The following is a 6,505-nucleotide window of genomic DNA, read 5'->3' as shown; positions in this document are numbered from 1 at the left end:
CAATAATCAGGAGTTCTTAGGACTCTGAGTTGAAAGAAGGTGCTGATCCCACTTTGACAGAAGGAATTTCCTTACTAGGGAGCTCTACACAGTGCCTGACACATAGTAAACACGATAAATTGTTCTTGACTAACCGTCTATACCAGTGAAATATATTCATAGTAGGTACTTAATAGTTATTGACTGATTGGCAACACCAGTGAAATAGTCACATTGTATATGCTTACTAAATTTTCTTGACTGACCACACCAGTGAAATATACCCATAGTAGGTACTTAATAAACAGTTATTGGCTGACTGGGTTATACCAGTGAAATTTACCCATAGTAGGTGCTTAATAAATAGTTATTAACTTGCTGGCTACACCAGTGAAATTTACCCAAAGTAGGAGTTTAATAAATAGTTATTGTCTGACTGGCTACAGCAGTGAAATATTCACATAGTAGATGCTTACTAAATTGTTATTGACTCGCTGGCTACACCAGTGAAATTTACCCAAAGTAGGAGCTTAATAAATAGTTATCGAGTAACTGGCTACAGCAGTGAAATATTCACATAGTAGATGCTTACTAAATTGTTCTTGACTTACTGGCTACACCAGTGAAATTTACCCAAAGTAGGAGCTTAATAGTTACTGACTGACTGGCTACAAGCAGTGAAATATTCACATAATAGATGCTTACTAAATTGTTATTGACTCTCTGGCTACACCAGTGAAATTTACCCAAAATAGGAGCTTAATAAATAGTTATTGAGTAACTGGCTACAGCTGTGAAATATTCACATAATAGATGCTTACTAAATTGTTCTTGACTCGCTGGCTTCACCAGTGAAATTTACCCAAAGTAGGAGTTTAATAAATAGTTACTGACTGACTGGCTACACTAATGAAATATTCATATAGTAGATGCTTACTAAATTGTTCTTGACTATCTACACAAGTGAAATATATTATAAATGCTTAAAAAATTATTCTTGACTAACTTCCAGTAAAATATACCCATAGTAAGAGCTTAATAAATAGTTATTGACTGGTGGTCTACACCAGTAAAATATACCCATAGTAGGTGCTTAATAAATTGTTCTTGACTAACTTCCAGTAAAAGATAACCATAGTAGGAACTTAATAAATAGTTATTGACTGATTGGCTACACTAGTTCTAATCCAGTAGTGCCCCAACTTTACAAAGAAAGCAAGGTGCCCAGAAACTAAGTGAGATACCAAGATCAGACAGGTAGTAAGTGGCAGAGATTCTTTCATCCCAAACCTAGTGCTCTTTCATGCTACTTCTATCAATGTGAGTTACCCTTAGCTCTACTTTCACTATGAGATGGGTGCAATTGGTCTTCCAGTTCCAAAGTCTTCCCTTTCAGCTGTCTCTCAGTCTTGAAAAGTCCATGCCATTTAGGAGAACCTAAACCAGAACTGACAGCAGTCTAATGGAGCCATGTTTTTCTTCTACTTTCTGTCAGCAGGCCACAGTAATAATTAGAATTCCCCGAACTTGTGTCTAAAAGGGTGACAGATTAAAAAAAAAAGAGGGAGGGGAATTGATGAGTTTCCTTTAAAGCTAAACTTTTCTCCTGTATCCTGAGAGCTGAGTTCAAATTCAGTGTCAAACACCTATCTTTTTGATCCTGGGTTAAAACATTTAACCTTTGTCTATCTCAGTTTTCTAATCTGTAAAATGAGAATAATAATAATACCTACTTCCTAGGGATGTTATGAGGATCATACATGGTAAGTACTTATATAAATGTTAGTCGTCATCATCATCATTTTTATTATTACCACCTAACTTAGAAGTATGAGGAAGATTAATAGAAGACAGTATTTAGGCCAGCCAAGAACAAGTATCAAGAAATGTCTTCAGATTGCACATGTTTAATTTATCTTGGAATACTTGCTCTCTAGGGGAGGAGAGTGGAGTACAGAGGAGGAAAAAATTGGAACACAAGGTTTTGCAGGAATCAGCATTGAAAATTATCTTTGTATATATTTTGAAAATACTAAATTACTAAAAAAATTTAATTTAAAATTTTAAAAAGAAAAAAGAAAGAAATGTCTTCAGTATGATGTGAAATTCTTGGCAGTTTCCATTTTATGAAATCAGTGTGGAAAATAGGAAGACCTGGATTCAAATTCTGCCTCAGATACATACTTGCTATAATCATTTCTCACAGTACTCTAAGCAATTCTCTAAGATTATAAGGTGCCAAAAAAAAAAAAAAAAAAAGATACTTGCTTGAATTGGGAATTTTCCTCCTTCATTTCCCATACACAAATTCAGTTCCTATCCCTCTCTCTTATGAACTCTATTATGAATTTTACAACCTTTTGGATCAAATGGGTTGAAAAAAACTAAGCTTTAGGATAATCTTTATAAGTGATCTTTCCTCTTTAAGGGAATAATGACCAGGAAAGTAGCATGAACCTAACAAAAAATAATATAATAATTAAATAAATAAAAATCCCCTAAACCAGTAATATAATATGCAAATAGATACAATTTTAGTCTGATATTCCATCTCCAAATAGAGAACAGTGGCTTTTTCTCTTCTTTTTCATACAGAAATCAAAGTATTCCTTGGAGAGATATGGGTAAGATTCCTGAGATAGCTGATCAAAGTCTCTCCACTTAGACAATCTATGTGAATGAATACAAATAACCTATGTGCAAAATACATAGACATACCTATGCTAACATTTATATAGTAATTTAAAGTTTGCCAAGTGCTTTATGTATATTACCTCTTTTGAGTCTTAAAACAACTCTGGGAGAGGGGCAACTAGGTGGCACAGTGGATAGAGCACCAGCCCTGAAGTCAGGAGGAGCTGAGTTCAAATCTGAACTCAGACATTTAACACTTTCTAGCTGTGTGACCCTGGGCAACTCACTTAACCCCAATTGCCTCAGTCCCCTTCCTCCCCCTCCCTCAAAAAAAAGGAATAAATAAAACAACTTCCAATAATGCTATTATTACCCCCATATTACAGATGAGGAAACTGAATCTGAAAAGGAAAAAAGATTGTCTTGTGACAATTACAAGGATATCTCTCTTTTAGTCATTGCTGGGAAAGATTTTTTCAGAGTCCTCCGTAATAGGCAGATCTTACCTTCAGAAGAAGGTCAACCTGAGAGCCAATGTAGCTTCAGAAGGGGCTGAAGAACAGTCGATGTGGTGTTTGTTGCCCAACAACTCCAAGAGAGATTCCAGAAGCAGAACAGAGGTCTCTATACAACATTTCTAAATCTGACCAAGGCTTTTGATACTGTCAGTCATGAGAGTTTATGGAAAATTATGCCAAAATTAGGTTGCCCAAAGAATTTCATCAGTATAGGACATCAATTTCATGATGATATGCTTGCCCAGATTCTGGACAGACAATACTTTCTCTAGTTTTCCTTCTTATAAGCAGTTATAAGGATAGAACAAAGGAGTTCTTCAATCTAATCAAATCTGACTAGCCTCTTCCACAGTCAAGTATCCAATCTAATTTGAGTAATAGTCAAATAAAAACTCATTTTTTGTGTGTGTGTGTAAACACTTTTTAAAGCAAGACCCTCAAACAATTAATATGTATAGAATTTATTTTAAGCTGAAGGCAAAACTTTCTAGACATTTCTATTCAACTTAATTCATTTTAGCCCATTTCTCCAGCCTATTGGGATTTTTTTAAATATTGATTTTATTTCAAATACATTAGCTATCCTTCCCAAGAGTGCATCATTTGTCAATTTGACAAACTATCTATGTCTTCCTCCTAGTCATTAATAAAAATGTCAAACAAATTAAGACTAAAGACAGAATCCTGCTGCATGGGATAAAAGATCTTCCTCTAGGGTAATATTAATCCATTAATTAACATTCCTTTGGCATAACTGTTCAGAGAGCTGTGAATATGCTATGCTATATCATCACCTATCCTCTACTTTGTCCACAAGATATCATGAATTATTTTTCAAAAGCTCTGCTAATATTTAACTATAACAGATCTATAGCTTTCCTTGATCTATCAGATTAATCAAAAAATGAAATGTGATTGAATTGGCATGACTTAGTGAACTCATTGGGGCTCCTAATGATCACCATTTTCTTTGTAGGGCAAGTCATCTATTTAATAACATGCTCTAGAATTGTTCCTACAATCAATGCCAAATAAACTTTATAATAACATCCTTTGCCTTAGTTTCCTCTTTTGTAAAATGAAGGTGTTGGAATCTTTACAAACTGCTAACTCATTAGAGTTGATAGATTATTGATCTGATCTTACAAGAAGATGTTTTGGGCCAAAACCTGAAACAAGGTACTAAGTAGAACTAATTGATACAATGCTTGTGTTCACACCTTTACTCATTGGAGTTTACAAGTATGAGAGATTCACAAAGTTAACTGTGTAACTTTGTGAATTCACACCTCCCTTGAAGCTCTTAGGGCCACAATTCCTCTCTCTCATATAAAAGAAATAGACAGAGGCTCTCGGACAGATTTCAGCAGAATTACATGAAGAGTGGAACTGGCTGGAGGCTGAAGAAAGCAGAGGCAGAGGCTGAAGGACAAAATTTGGAGACATTCGGAGGGAGCTCTTGGAATCAAGCACAGAGATAGGCCTCTAAGAATCTAGCTATCCGGACCCAAGTAAAGAGACAAGACTTGGAAGGAGAAATAAACATTTGTATTTTTACCAGCTGGCTGCATTTGGGGTGATTATTGATTTGAACTGAAACTAAGGCTGCCTCCAGAAAACCTCCCCAAGAAACCTTCTCTCGCAGAGAGAATTGTTATATTAAAGAAGAAGAACAAGAACTCCACAGAAGGGATTTAAAAAAAAAAGTATCTCTAAAGATTTTTTCAGCTCTAATTCAGTTAGTGACAGGAGAGACCCAACCAACCCTAAGTCCTTCTATAAAATTTTGTTTTCATTTTGTCTCTAAAATTCAAGAAATAGGACCACTTTAAATAGTCAAAGTTATGAATTAACACTTACAGATTAAGATTCCTAGATCAAAGCTGAGATGATAGAGGGAATCCTTTCGCCTGCAGTGAACTCAGCTTCCCAGGTAAACAAAACATGCCTACTCCAGTAATTTCCCCACCCTAAGGGATTTAGCCCTTTCTCCTAATTCCAAGAACCAAAAATAAATGAGTGATATTTCAGCTCCTTTGTTTGGCTCTTTCCATATTTTTAATCCAATCTTTTTATACAAAGTCAAACTCCCAGAGTATTTTAAAAGACAAAAGCAATGCTCCTAAGTCCAAGGGTTCTTAACCTATTTTATCTATAAAGCCAATGGCCATCTTATGATCAAAAAAAAAAGTTTTTAAATGCATAAAATATGTAGAATTACACTGAAATATTTATCAAAAATTAAAAATTAAAAAACAACTTCATGTACCTCAGGTTAAGAACTCCTTAATCTAGCAGAAGGGTATAGACTTTGACCAAGAAAGAAAACATCAACTGATAATTATTATTAATAATAATACATCTATGTTGTGTTACAAATCAATCTCCCCAAAATAACCATATGTGTATGTAGTATACATGTATGTGTACATGTATAAATGTATAATTTATATCACTTTATGATATTTCTGCTCTGTATTATAATATATAAATAATATTTAATTAATATTAATATACCATACATTAATATATAGTGTGTTATATAATGCATGAGTATTGTAATGTATATATGTATGTATACACACATACCGTGTGTGTGTGTGTGTGTGTGTGTATGTGTGTGTGTGTGTGTGTTTCCCCTGGAAATTTAGAGGAATGCATTTGATTGGTCACACATGAGTGAGTTAGTGCTAAAGTCCAAATTGGTACCCAGGTTTCTTGACAATGTAAGAAAAGTTGTGGGAGAGAAGGGAGAACTAACTTATGAGGAGGCCAGCCTTTGCCTTGGACAATGATATTTGTTATCAAGTTTATTTAAGTGGCAACTGTCCATCAGTACTAAGTACTTGGTCCTTGCTTTGGGAACAGTAAAGTAAGAGAGGGATACTGGTTTTATGTAGTTCATAATATGACTAAGAAACAAAACCACAAAAAATCTTAGGATAGGAGAGACCTTAACAATCATGACAAGCTCCTGATATGCAGAAATCCCTTCTGTGTTATTCCTGTCAGAGCTCACTATATCACAAGACAATCCCATATCATTTCTGAACAACTCAGATTGTCAAAAAGTTCTTCCTTTATATGGAAACAAATTTTTCTTTTTTGGAACTTTTGTTCAATTGTTTTTTTTTTTAATTTATTAAATATTTACAATGTTTTAGGCACTGGAAATACAAACATCAATATATATATAGTCCCTGACCTCAAGCAGCTTGTATTCTACTGAAAATAAGAAACAATAATAATAAGAAATTTAATCTCATTTCCACTAGGCAGCCTTTCTAATACTTGAAGACAACTATCTTGCCCCTCAACTCCACCTCAAGTAATCTTTTTCCTAAAATAAATATTCACAATTTAATCAGTTGAAT

This window comes from Antechinus flavipes, chromosome 4 (genome assembly GCF_016432865.1).
Source record: "Antechinus flavipes isolate AdamAnt ecotype Samford, QLD, Australia chromosome 4, AdamAnt_v2, whole genome shotgun sequence".
NCBI classification, from domain to species: Eukaryota; Metazoa; Chordata; class Mammalia; order Dasyuromorphia; family Dasyuridae; genus Antechinus; species Antechinus flavipes.
Note: the sequence above shows the minus strand (reverse complement) of the source record.